Here is a 14,927-nt window from a genome sequence, read left to right on the forward strand (position 1 = left end):
GATTCTTTCATTTTTCGTCTATGCCATTGACATTTTATTTCCTCATGTTTTAAGTATCCATTAATTAATCCATGAATTGATTAATTAAGTACTTAATGAATTACATGTCTGTTCCAGTGTGCGACTGAATAGCAGCAGTCACACTCATTGGCCATATTCATGTAACATAAAGAAACTAATTCACAAAGAATCTCTCCAATTACGTGATAATTTTAGCTTGGTTGTGTTTGATATGTTGGAACGGATATCATCTGACGACATACTTATAGCTTGTATTGATGAGAATATGACTGCAGTGTTGTGAAGTGAGATGTTTCTGCAGCAGACTTTAATTGTTGCTTGCTGTTTCAAGAAATCTTATTAAAAAAATTGATAAGCCAGATTAATAGGAAAAGGCTTTGGTTCCGTTTACTCTTTGTAGGACACTGATTCATAATATGTTTAATCAATGAGTTTGTGCCTTTGTACGTAATTTATGGTCATGTTTTGTCTTCTCCTTTTCTGGATCCTTGTTTATCCGCCTTCCTGTATTAAAAACAAAAAAAATAGACCTCATTTTTCACTCTGTACAGGAGGGCTCAAATTGTCTGACTGTTGAAGCCCTATTTAATTCAATTAGAGTCAAGCAGTACAATAGTCTCCTTCTGATAAGTGTTAATGCATATAGCATCTGTTATTGTGGTTAATGAAACCACAAATAGGCTGTAACATCAGTAGGCCAGATGCCCCCTGTTTATTTATTTTTTTACTCTGTATATGGTAAAAAATGTGGCTTCTTTATTGTTCATTATGACTTTAATTGGACACCTGTTACTGGTCCAGTACACATGTTGTAATCGGACACGTACTGGTGTTAGATTGAAGAGGGGAAGCAGTGATTGCAAAAACCTAAGAGTGAAATTAAACTATTTCTCAATTTGCTGGAGAACCCTAGAGTCTCTCCTGAAAACCTCTCGAGCTGCCTTTGAAAATACCTTCCTCTGAAAGCTATGAAAAAAAAACGCATTTACACTTTCGTCCGCTAGGTGTCTCCCTCATATTCTTCCCCCTCTCTTCAGTGTGCATGTTCCGCTCTCTGCACTCTCCTCGACTGTGCACAACAACAATGGCGGAAGTCGCTTCTTTCCTGTGAGTTTTTAGTGAATATGTATTAAATAAAACAATGTCAGGTTAAACATGTGAAGTCGGATTGTTAGGAGTGAAGTATTGTGTCAGTGCGTGTGATTTCCATATCACAAAAGTCCGTGTTTCTGTGTGAACACGAGGCACTGTGGCTCGCGCGTCTCGCCATTCATTTGCACACAGCTGCAGTCAGTGTTCACCATCTGTCCTCAAACATGTCAAAGTCCAATTTCCACAGGAAGTGTTGAAATATATGTCTGTTTATCTAGCTTATGATTCACTGGTTTAACGGTATTGTTTTGACAGTGGAGTGTTGCATCACGAGCTGCTGCATACACGTGCAAACATTAACATAGAACCTGCATATATTATTTCTACAATACACCAGTGGCTGTGTGATTGATTGATGAGGGCTGCTGATGCAAAACATGAGTATAATAAACAAGATTTAAAGTTTAAACAATTTTACTAACATGAAAACATATTTTAAAACTTTTTACAAAAATAATAATTGGGTGCAGATATTCCAGTTCTTACTTTACCCATGCATATAATTGACAACCTTTATCACATCACATAAACGATTTGTCAAATGCATACTATTACAGAGAGCAGTTCAATTAAAATAAGATAATATATAAATATACACGTTTCAGGGTTCTTCATACATTATAATTAAATATGTATAAAAAAGATCACACAAGTTTAAACAAGATGAGACTCCAAACATAGAAATGTGAAATAAGGGTCAAACATAGAATACATTTTGGCAAGAATAGTAAAATAGAAAATATTGACCAATCATTTTCATGTAATTATGGGACAATATAATGTTTACACAATCCCTCTTTATGGCAGCTAGTGTTAAATACATCTGCCAAACATACATACATAGCTCAGTCTGTGTAGGAATTAAGTTAATCATTGAAAGGGTTGTTAATATCGAGGGTAGGTGCCAGGAGGTTGTAAACGGTTCAGCAGAGCTAAAGGTATTATTGTGACGGACGTATACACAGGGCTTTCTTCACTTTCTGAAACCTGGGGGGTATAATGCGAAGCAGGATTTTCGCTTAGCCGGCTAAATTCAGGGAAAACTCCGGCTTTCCGGTCCTACGGAGCTGGTTCTCTTTTTAGCAGGCTAGATCTCCATGGTAATATATGCTAAGCAGCTAACCTGGTCGGGACCAGGTTAGGTTGCAGGCTAAGAGCTCAACTCAGTGAAAGCACCGCCTGCTGACCAATCAGAGCTCAGTGTGCGGAGTTTAAAGCGATCAAGTCATATTACAGGAGAAAGGAAATACAGAAAAGCTGCCGTCGCAGGAAAGACGGCCGGCAAAAATCACCGACTGTGTGAACGTGAACATTAATAGAATATCACCTCCCATCTTCAGAGCAATCTGACTATTATAACATTAGCGTTAATAAAGCTTACTTAAATATCGGCCACAACATAAGTAACCGGATCAGAGTACATTAAGTACAGTCCGCGGCATATCACTTCATAATGTATCATATATTTTATTATCTGAGTCAGCTGAGCCGTATCTGGCCGTGCAACACTCACAGTGTCACATACTGTATGCAGAAGTATTATTTTAAGCAACACATAAGTTGACGAAACACTCGAGACAAATGTAATTGAAGTCAGATCGTGTTTTAGACGGGGCAGTGAGATCATAAACCTGTTGATGTACGCATTCAAACACTTTTTCTGTTACCAGCTGTATTCACCTTGCAGGTGCAGCTATGTGGCTTTTATCCTGGATAAAGTGTTTAAGTCATGGATGTTTAAAGTTTAACTTCTTCATTTTTGACTAGTATTAAAGTTCACTTTTCATTCAGGAAGTATGACGCTGCGCTGTCAGTATGCTTCTCCATGTTTGTGATTGGTCGAATGCTCCAGATACCACCCCTTTCATGTGCACGCGCACCTAACTAGATAGGACACGGCTGGCTTGAGCGATCCACTTGATAACCAGCGTCGTAGGACAGTTTAGCGAGAGCGCGTATGTTTTGGATTAAGCCAACCGGCTAACTCAAACATATCCAGGTTAGGTTGAACCAGGTTCGCAGTATAGGCCCCTGGTATACTCTGGTTTCCTGCTGGATTGTAAATCTTAAAGGTGAGTGAAGGGAGGCCTGGCTGCAGCATTGAATAAACTAAAGCCTTCTCATTATGCACTGATTGAATATGTGATTGGTTGTTGCTTAATTATGCTTTAGGGCTGAAGCTAATGATACATTATTGAATTATCTGCCAAAATCTATTTCTTGATGACATGCCATTTTTGAATAATGCCGATTCCAATTTAAATAATCAAATGCCAAAGTGCTTCAGCATTCAACAGTGCTACAAATACAATCTTACTATCTATGTTTAAAGAAATACCAACCGCTGGAACCAGCATGTGTTTTTCTTGGACATTTGATAAAAGGATGATTTTATTATATTAAATCTGCACTTCTTTTGATAACCGATTAATAATTCCAATCGTCCAATTTTTAACTTTAATGTTATTAATAATGTAATATCTATTCAGACAGACAACAAATGAAATATAATGTGTCCCAAAGAATTTTTATTTATTATCTTCACATTCATGAATTATAACAATATATATATTTGTTGTGTCAATATTGTATCTTGGGTTACGCTGTGATCCAAACCTCAGTCTTATTGTGCGCCTTTGTGCATGTTGTTGTCAGTCTGCTTGGCAATAATGAGCCCATAAGGCTGGGGATGAACTGGGATTAGGGACATGTTGGAAAAGCACAACATATCAAAACAAGAGCAGTAGTAACATGTCTGCGGTCCTCTCCTCAGTTCCAGTTGAGCAGACTGACTGAAGACGAGCGTCTGTAAAGGCTGGCCATGGATGAAGAGTTGACACCTTTGGACTGCCTGCTGCCTTCAGGTACCGCTTCTTAAGCACACACTCCCTCGGTGCAAACACAATCACTCAAACACACAGGTCCGTGCACATACAGTGTGTTCACCCAGAAGCTACACATCAGGATCCAAACACAGATCTGTGAGTGTGTGTCTGATCTAGGGCTGCAACAAACGACTAATTTGATAATCGATGAATCTATCGATTAATGAAACGATTAATCGACTATTCGGACTATTACTGTACGCCTTGCACAATTTCTCAAACGCTCTGATTTAGCCATCAACTTTTAGATTTAGCTTGAGGTTGTTTTAGGCATGTGGAAACTAACAATGAAGACAATAAAGATGAATACTTGATTCCAAAATACATATATTATTGAAATAACTTAAATTGTGAACAAAACTAACATTGCTTTTATTCAAATTTAAATAAATAATATTTCACATCAAAAGAAACAACAGTGTTTTAACAAATCGTATTAAATAATCTAATGACAGAACTGTAAACAGAATAGCTGAAACTTTAACAAACTAAATAATAATAATATATAATATTTTTATAGCGCCTTTCAGGAAACCCAAGGTCGCTTTACAAGTCGGGTAGGGGAAAAAAGGCAGACAGGTTAAGGGGGTGGGGGGTGGGGGGAGTAGCGGAAAAATAAACCTATTAAACTAACTATACAGTGGGGAAAGCCTTGGTAAAAAGGTGCGTTTTGAGGGCTTTTTTGAAAATGTCCAGGGTTGGGGCGCTGCGGATTTCGGGGGGGAGAGAGTTCCAGCGGGTGGGGGATGCCACACTGAAGGCTCTGTCACCAAAAGTCCGCAAATAACTCTGTTAATCATTATGTTTGTATAATGTAGTTAGCTCCGTGTGTTGCTGCTAGCATACAGAACACCTGACGTGGAGACGTTCCTCTGGACGGGGCTACAGAGCTACTAGAAAGACAGTCGAACCCGGTGCATTCCTCCGTCTGGATGTGGAGCACTTTTGCTAAATGTTTAGACAAATAGCTCGTGTTACCGCCCTTACATGCTAAACTCTTATTCCACTTTTGGTAACGAGCATTCTCCACATCGAGACGGGTAAAGTTTAACCACCTCGGAGCGCGTTCTCTCCGCCATCTCCCACGTGTGTGTGTTGCTGCATGTTGCAGCTGCCCGTGTGTAAACTGCCCGTTGCAGCTGCCCGTGTGTAAACTGCCCCGCCCCCTCGCAAGCAGGCGGGGGAGAGAAAGATCGAAAATACATCATAGACGCATTTGTTTGTCTTTCTGCATATTAGAAACGAGTTGGCGACACTAAGACTGCGATATAATGTCTTTGTAGCAATAATACATGACATATCTTTTTTAAATGTCTCCAGTACCGATACAAAGACCAATAAAGTTAGAGTTTAACGGGGCGTAAAACACACGTGATGACGTCACCAACGAATCGACGACTGAATTAGTTGGCAACTAATTTGGTATTCGATTGTAATCGATTAAGTCGATTAGTTGTTGCACCCCTAGTCTGATCACAACACACACTCACTCTCATCACTGTCACACTCGTCTTCCACTCTCTGCTTCTCACAGTCACTCTGACTCACACACGCAGTCTTCTGGGAGTTAAAACTCAAAAACAAATCCCATTCATGACAACAGCGTGTATATGTATGAGATGCACTTCTCTGTGTCTTTTTTGTTTGGATGCGTAAATAATGAAGGCCTGATGAAAGATGTGTTTGCTTGTAATGTTGTGTTTTCACAAGTTAAATTATCTTAATATAAATAATGTCTCTCCTGAATAAATTCCCTGTCATATAAATCCCTTCATTTTGAAAAACAGCCCTAGAAAACTGGATTTAATCTGATATTTGACTGAAACCCCTAGAAAGCGTATTCTCTCCACACGTTTGCAGCAAGGTTGATTTTTTTCGAGACGTTCTGTATTGATGCTGTATAATGATGATGGAGCACAGATTGGCCTCGAGGAGGAACATGGTCATGGCTGCCTTTAGCCGCTGCTCTCAGGTCAGCTCCCTGGTGCTACGAGTGTGGAGAAAGCTAAGCAGAAAGCAGCCTAAGGGTTAAAGTTTTACCCAGAGCTGTAAAGGTCAAGGGGAAAGCTTTGGCCTGTAGAGGAGACAGCAGCACATTTCATTCCTTCCCTCCGTTATGTCCGTCTTCTTTATACCTTGTATTTTTGGAGATCCATTATATAAAGAGCAAATAACTTGAACATGTTCTCTTGTGTACATTATTAAGGCTGCCATCGGTTGAGTAGCAACAGGTACACTCTGTCCACATGTAATCGTGTTTTCACTGGCTACTGTCCACACACAGAAATATATCATATATAGACTTCTTAGGAGATTAAAATGAAGTTGTGTTCCCAGAAAGCTCAGCAGGGTCAGGGCTTTTGCCTCGCTCATCATCTTTGGATTGATCAAATAATAGATGAATGTCGGTGAATGACATTCCTGGGGTGATTTGACAAAGCAGTAATGCAGGTTTCTTTAAACCAGTGGTTCTCAAAGTGGGGGGCGCAGAGGCGTGACAGGGGGGGCGCGAGAGACCAGGAGGAAAAATGATTCTAAAAAAACAAAAAAACAAAATATTTTGAAAAATTATTGATTCGAAAATAATATGATACAGTACTATTACGTCTGGGTCTCTGTGTTTCATTAAAGCTCGGCTGTGTTGTTTATATGATCATTATAGTTATACAAAAATAAGAGAATAAATGAAAAACAGGTATGAAATACTAGATGACATTAAAAAATGAATAAAGTTTAAAAGGGGAATGATTTGTAAAATATCCATAAAGAAAAAGTAAATCTGTTTACAGTTCTGTGTTGAGAGATGTTTCCATAGATCTCTTCATTTTGCTCTCAAAGTGCACCAGATTGATGCTTTTAACTTCAATATTTAAAAATGTTCCCGGGGGAGCATGCCCCCGGACCCCCCTATGTGAGGTCCACACACCACCTATAAAAACAGCACTTGACCCCTGCTTACACCTATATGCCTCGAGCTGATTATCGAGCCTTCATTGTAACAGTCGCGGATACACTGTGTGTATGCGTGGGGAGTGTTGCAGTAGAAAATTCCACTGTAGCGCCCGGTACATTAATGGGAAACCCTAAATGTTTGAGCACCCTCTATGAAACATCAAGCTACCCCACAGCACCCCCAAAAGAAATCTCTCGCGCTGCCACTGAGCCTGACTATTTGTGTTGGGGGGGGCGACTTTTTTTTTTCTCCAAAGGGGGGCCTGACAGAAAGAGTTTGAGAACCACTGCTTTAACCTGACACTGTTTGGACAGCTTTCATCAAGCTGAACATGATTTATCGTGCCTTGTCCTCTTTGTGAGCTCATCCATAGAGTGAAATGTGGAAAACACACCATCAAACGAGAACATTTACCAAGGTGCAATGCCAAGGTCTGGTTTGTTTTGTATAGGTTTAGGTGATTTTACAAGAGCATGGAGTTCTTAAGATAGAGATGAACACACTCCTGAACGAGTAGTTGTAACCTGTTCTAAAAAGGATTTAGTTTAACTGACAAAAAAACAACAGCACAATTTGATATAAGCAGACCAACATTGAGATAAAAACAAGGTTCTTATTTTTAGATAACTGCATGCTAATAGCCTTCCTATAAGTCCTCCCATCCAATACAAACATCATCTGTTTTTTTATACACATACAAACTCGAACATATGGCCATGTATGATTAAGCAATCCACCAACAGGAGATAGTCTTAAACTGTTGTGTAATAGAAGCTTCGAATGAAGAACCAAGCACAGTCTATTTCCAACTGAACCTTTACTTTATATTCCTTAAACAGTTTCCAAAAAGAACGGTGGAAGACAGAGAAAATGCACTCGACATGCTCGTATTCAATGTTTTCTAACAACAGGAAGCAGTCAGAGGAAGAGACATACTTGCACTTCAAAATAAAAGCATTTCTTGTGAAACGTACCTTTTAACTTATATCAAGAAATCAAATAATCAAATGTTTTACTGCCTTAAATAAAACAAGTTACAACATAAACAACTTTTATAATCAATGTAAATGACTTTTTCTAGCAATAAAAATACAAACATTCTCCAGTTCTTGCTTTTCCAACTTAAGAGTTTCTGCCTTTCTTTGGGTTGTATAGCTGTTAACTGAATATCCCAGCGATTTGGACTCTGGCTTGGACACAAATAGGCGATTTGTAAACTATTTGATCTTGTAATGGACATATTTCACTATTCTCTCAGACATAAATGAACCAATTCATTGTAAAAGATAATCTGAGTGCTGCATTCCAGCATGTACCACATCTGTACTGAAGGTTGTATCGCACAGGTAGTACTTCCTGCCTCTCTGTGTCTCTCTCTGTCTCCATTGATTGCTGTTTGAAGGTTATAATCCTCCTGTTGCACCACAAAGGCCGCTGTAATTGTGCTCCTGTAGGTGTACATATGTTTGTACTTGACATTTTTGCACGTGTGAGTGATTTGCACGCGGCGGAAACACAGAATAGGTCTCGATTTTTTGTAATGCTAAAAAATCAATAGCACTCAAATGCCAACATCAGTCGGGAGACTCTAACTTCTGACGAGAAGCTTCCATTATGTACTCAAACATGGTAGCTTAGCATTACAGGCTACACACTGGAGTTTGTACAAAGGTATTCTACAGATTGGTCGCAGTGTCGAACAGTGAAGAGCACAACCTGCTGATGGTATCATCTTCTTAATAAATAGGTAACATATGTGTGTTCCTGTATCACAGCTTGTCAAATCTTGCTCCTAACTGCAAAGCATAGTGAAGCCGTTTCCCCCCCGTTAGATACGTTTTCTAAGTATTTTCCGTGGCTTCATCTTTTGCAGGAAATGCTTATCTAGACTCTCTGTGGAGAATATAAAAACAGCCCCTGGATGTCTGCATTTTAAAATTCCCTCGTGTGCAAAGTTAGCCTTTCAAATGTATATTTTTAATTCTAAATGCCTGTTCCTAGAATATCTACGTGCAGTGGATTACGTGTGTTGGTGATATTTATGCTGTCTGGCACAGACTCAGAATCCCAAGGTGACATTTCTTTGAGCAGAGTGCACTAAAGGCCGTGTGTGTGTGTGTGTGTGTGTGTGTGTGTGTGTGTGTGTGTGTGTGTGTGTGTGTCACAGGGTTATCTGAAAAGTCACGGCTGGTTGAGTTTGTCTTTTGTTCTCTGTACACCTCCGGCCAATTAAGAGACAAGACTGACAAATCTCCTCTTCCTCGTGTCCTCCTCTCTTCTCCTCCGCCTCTTCATCCTCTCTTCTCTTTACCATACTCTGCTGAGATTGACTTTGGTACTGGAAATGACCTTCCAGTGATGTCAACTTTTTAACAACATCAAGACTGCCTCTGTAACAAAATCACAAACCTAAAGGACACATGTCTTTGTCCGCCAAGGCACAATTCTCTCTACACTTCAGGGTATACATCCTTAAAGGCTGTTTTTGATGACAAGGTGCATTTCTTTAAATATAAACTATAGTATATTCTCTTTCTCTTCCTTCTTCACCATTGCGTTCTGTGGTCTCTTCTGCATGCATGATGTATGGCGTATTGGCAAAGATACTAGCTTTATGAGATGTGTAATGCATGCTTAAGAGAGAGTGATGAGGACATTGGAATCGCCTTGTGTTGCTTCACGCATATATAGGACTGTTTTGGCTCCGCTACAAAAGGCAACAACCGTAAGAATAGATGAGAAATCATTCATGAGGCCAAACATGAGAGTGCAAGATAATGAGCGTGCATCGAAATGGCTAAGTGTGAAGGCGAGGGGAAGAGGTTGTGAGTCTTTTCTGTCGAACAGCTCGGTTTTTACTTTGCCAATACATTACATTACATTACATTCAGCTGACGCTTTTATCCAAAGCGACTTACAATAAGTACATTCGACCAGGAAGACACAACCATGAAGAAAACAGAATCATATAAGTCAGGTTTCATAGAGCCAAGCATTTCAAGTGCTACTCAACTGGCTTTAGATACGCCAGTCCTTTGTTAGTATATAAGTGCTCTGTTAGCAGTATCGCCTGCTGAGAAAAAGAAATGCCACTTCTGAAGTATTAGTCAGGGGATGTGCATTAGAAGCCTCTAAAAGCAGTATGGATTGGGGGTTAGGAGAGGAAATAGATGTATAACATGATGCACCCTGGGAGAAAGATGCATGGAGGTAAACTGGGAAGAAACAGAACAGAAGCTCAGGTTATTTTATTTTGTTGTTTTGATGTGGTGTCACTAAAGTCGAGGTATTAGAATAAGCAATAATAATGTGTGACTTTTCACTTAAACCTTTGATTGTGAGAATATTCTAAAATGTGCTGGAGTTGAGGAAAGTTGGGGCAAAATTGTGATGGCCATTGTCTTAATAACTGTGATTACATTTTGTTTTTAAACCACTTGGATTGAGTTGGAATACTTTTTCACCAACTATGTCCAGGTTTCTGTTTTGTAATCTTCTCTCTTGTGTATCTGTCCTCATTATCACAGCATCGTTTTAGCTTTCTCCTTCATTTAGCACATTCAATGCCACATCCTCCAGTCTGTAATTAAAAGGTATTTTAAAAACAAATGCAAGTAGTGATGTGTCGTGTGTTATCTTTGATCATCATTACGCTCCACAGCCTGTTGTTTCTCTATCTGTTCATACCTTTCCTTCTTTTGTCTTTTTTTAGGCACTCGGAGGATCTGTTTGCTTATTCTGAACCAGCCTCTGGATAAGGAATACCTCCACATCTTATGGAGTAAAGGTATATTTCACACATCACTCCTTAAAGGTGGGGTAGGTAAGTATGAGAAACCGGCTCGAGATCGCTAGAATGTGAAAATACACAACCGGAGAAAATCTGCCACTTCCTCACAGAGCCCCTCCTCCAACACACAGGAACGCGCACATTACCAATGAGGGCACGAGATAAGTTTGTGCCCCGATGGAAGGCTGACAGGCAGGTAGGCCATCCTACGTTGGATGGCCGTTGTACTTTTTACAGTATTACGGCTTCTACAGATGACGTTTTTTTATGGATTTTTTGTCAAAGCACTTCAGATATTCATTGCTATCGGGATGTTAAGAGCATTCCATGGAATATAACAAAAAGTGTATCTCGAGCCGGTTTCTGAAACTTACCTACCCACACCCTTAACGTCACTTAGACTCCATCCTCATTGGTTTGCACTGAGCATGTATTCCCCTGGTGTTTTTCGTCAGACTGAGCCTGTGTGTTTTCCACTTTGCAAAATATTAATTAATATCATGTCATTGAAAATGCCCCCTCTCTACCCTCTGCCAACATTCCCTGTGAGATGTGTTTTAATGAAGTTAAAATACCCAGCTTTTTTGGATAAAAATGTTTTTAATTGAATTCATTGTTGTGTTTATTTGACTCTTGTGTCAAAAGCAGTTTCATTGCATTCACAGCCTGAATGAGCACCCATTTCGTTGCCCCTCGAAAAACACCCCACTTTCAGTATTATTATAACGTAGAAATAACGAGTTTTGAGCATTTCTGGAAACACTTGATCGTTTAACTCGACACATTCACCTAAAATGCGTTGATTAAATAAGAGCTTTATTTGTCTGTATAGATGTTACTCATCATTTCCAGGTCATCAGCTTTGTACTTATTCTTAACTGTTCAATTGGTCTTCTTCCATCCAACCTGCTCAAAGCGCTCTTGGTAGTCATCGTGCGGTGTGAAGGTAATGACCAACTCCATTCAGACCCACTGAAGTGTGTATACATTTATTAAAGTTAATTGGTCGGTAAATAATGTGAACAGAGGCCGTGGCACTAAGTGTCCACTCCACTCAGCGGGGGAGTGTCTGGGTCGATGAAAACAAAGCGACTCGACCCAGACCTCTGTATTCAGAACACAGGCCCCCTCCCCCCGCTGCTGAGAGGCTGTTTCATTAGAAGGGAAATTGTCTGTTAGTGACAGGAAATACATCTGCAAATTTGTGTCTCACTCTCAATCTGTTCTCATTATTGTGCAATCATTGCTTGGAGAAAAGGAACAAATAAAATGTTCTGTATCGAGGGCAGAACATGGAAAGCACCCGGCAACAACAGTCACTGAACAGCTCCACTTCAGCAGTCGTTCATAGGGTCTTTTCCATGTTTACTGCTCATGATGGGAGGACTGGGGGGTATACTGCGAAGCAGGATTTTCGCTTAGCCGGCTAAATTCAGGGAAACTCCGGCTTTCCGGTCCTACGAAGCTGGTTCTCTTTTTAGCGGCTAGATCTCCATGGTAATATATGCTAAGCAGCTAACCTGGTCGGGACCAGGTTAGGCTGCAGGCTAAGAGCTCAACTCAGTGAAAGCACTGCCTGCTGACCAATCAGAGCTCAGGGTGCGGAGTTTAAAGCGACTCAAGTCATATTACAGGAGAAAGGAAATACAGAAAAACTGCCGTCGCAGGAAAGACGGCCGGCAAAAAATCACCGACTGTGTGAACGTGAACATTAATAGAATATCACCTCCCATCTTCAGAGCAATCTGACTATTATAACATTAGCGTTAAGAAAGCTTACTTAAATATCGGCCACAACATAAGTAACCGGATCAGAGTACATTAAGTACAGTCCGCGGCATATCACTTCATAATGTATCATATATTTCCTTATCTGAGTCAGCTGAGCCGTATCTGGCCGTGCAACACTCACAGTGTCACATACTGTATGCAGAAGTATTATTTTAAGCAACACATAAGTTGACGAAACACTCGAGACAAATGTAATTGAAGTCAGATCGTGTTTTAGACGGGGCAGTGAGATCATAAACCTGTTGATGTACGCATTCAAACACTTGTTCTGTTACCAGCTGTATTCACCTTGCAGGTGCAGCTATGTGGCTTTGATCCTGGATAAAGTGTTTAAGTCATGGATGTTTAAAGTTTAACTTCATTTTTGACTAGTATTAAAGTTCACTTTTCATTCAGGAAGTATGACGCTGCGCTGTCAGTACGCTTCTCCATGTTTGTGATTGGTCGAATGCTCCAGATACCACCCCTTTCATGTGAACGCGCACCTAACTAGATAGGACACGGCTGGCTTGAGCGATCCACTTGATAACCCGCGTTGTAGTACAGTTTAGCGAGAGTGCGTATGTTTTGGATTAGGCCAACCGGCTAACTCAAACATATCCAGGTTAGGTTGAACCAGGTTCGTAGTATAGGCCCCTGGTCTCTCATCAGCAGCCTGCTGGTTACAAGTTGTTATGAAACCCTCAATTTCTAACCATTTCTTTTTGTCGGGTAACTACTGAAAGATCCTTTATTAGCTTCTTTGTCATCTCAACCTGTATTCTACACACTTCTCATTTAAATCTTTGTATTAAGGCACACGTTATTTGTAAGTGAGCAGGGAAGTGTCCTGGATCACTGCTTCTCAACAGTTTTGATGTTGAGACCATGAAACAACAACAAAAGAACCACTCATTTGCTAAAAATGTAACGCGCGGACTTATGCAATCGGGGAATTAGCTTAGTACACAAAGTCACTTTGAAGATTAAAACCATATCGGATTGAATTTTAATGAACTCTGCTTTGATATTCTTATCAACTTTAAGAAAAAACAAAAAGGCACCGGAGCTCGTATCTGGTTTTGGCTTTACACTAAAGGAGCTTCAGAAAATGTTAAATGGCTTTAGAGAAAGCAATTACATCACCCGATTTGACACCACATGTTGCCCGGAGACAGATTTTTGTTTCATGGAAAGGCACACAATATAATACATTCAAGACAACTGGTTGATCCGAGATAGATAACATCAAAGCCTACATTGAAGAGGGCCGTGTTTTCTGCACAATATTTTTGAGGTACTATTACGCACCAGTTTTTCATGATGTTGCAGTTGCTATGCGACCTTCAACTCCTTTTGAGCACCCATTTGAAGTTATTTATTTTGGTTAAACAATATCTTAATAGAAAATATTTCCGCAATATTCAGCCTAAATTGTTTGTTTGCTTCCAACGTCACAGTTGTTATACAAATATGTGGTCCCTGTTGCTTTATAACTGACCCTACCAACAGTGTTTGGAGATTGAAATATTTTATTCAACATCCTTATTTTCAAGAACAAAATGTGACAGACCAGCAGAGTTTAAACTAAGTGGTTATTCTGCGTTGAAAATCAAACAAAATTCTCTTTTCCAGTAATACAGGAGTAAGAATCCTTCGGGAAATCTATGCATCAAATCCTCAGACCACCCAACTGCCACTACTGTTAGATAGATGAACATTAAGGTGACAGCATAACACAGCTTGATATTGTCATGTGTCCTTTTCTCCCTCTTAGATAAGTCTGCTCATCAACGTTTGGGAGAGATTTGGGGTGGTTTCTGAAGTGCCACGAGCAGCAATGCTGTGGTGTGGATTTCACAAATTGGGAGGCTTTCATGCTCCGTTTGGCTCTTGGCAGCAGTGCACATGGGACTTGAAGGAGTTTTGACACGATGATGACAATGCATGAATGGCACGTCTCAGATCTGCCGCTGTGTGATGGTAAACACGCTTGCAGCACGATTGTCGTTCCTTACTTGATATGCCATGTATGTATTTTTAATGTTGTTTATGGGATAAGCAGATGTCAGTTTGGGAACGAGTGTGTCTCCAGATGGTTGTTCTCCTGGAGGCCTCGTAGCCAGGTCTCCACCCTTACAGACATACACACACACACTCTCAGGTCTCTGATGTGCTGCCCCTGGGCCCCCTCTCCACCTGTGGGAGAGGCAGAGCAGCAGGGAGCGAAGGAGAGATGGAGGCAACGCTGATCAAAGGGAAGCTCATGTACAGGTGCCTGGTGGGATGTTGTGAAGTGGGATCAAGCTGCTTATCTCGCTCCACGCACCCTCTCACTTATCTGGTCCATCAGTCA

At 40.3% G+C, this 14,927-nt stretch overlaps 1 long non-coding RNA gene across 1 annotated transcript; it reads left to right on the plus strand.

The window, feature by feature from the left end:
* Positions 1-3,061: 3,061 nt before the first annotated feature.
* Positions 3,062-14,498, plus strand: LOC117465454 (uncharacterized). The gene is made up of 4 exons (XR_004554185.2): positions 3,062-3,245; positions 3,947-4,037; positions 10,724-10,798; positions 14,349-14,498. It is a non-coding gene; the product is annotated as an uncharacterized lncRNA (long non-coding RNA).
* The last annotated feature ends 429 nt before the right edge of the window (positions 14,499-14,927 follow it).

Source organism: Pseudochaenichthys georgianus, chromosome 20 (genome assembly GCF_902827115.2).
Source record: "Pseudochaenichthys georgianus chromosome 20, fPseGeo1.2, whole genome shotgun sequence".
Lineage (NCBI taxonomy): Eukaryota > Metazoa > Chordata > Actinopteri > Perciformes > Channichthyidae > Pseudochaenichthys > Pseudochaenichthys georgianus.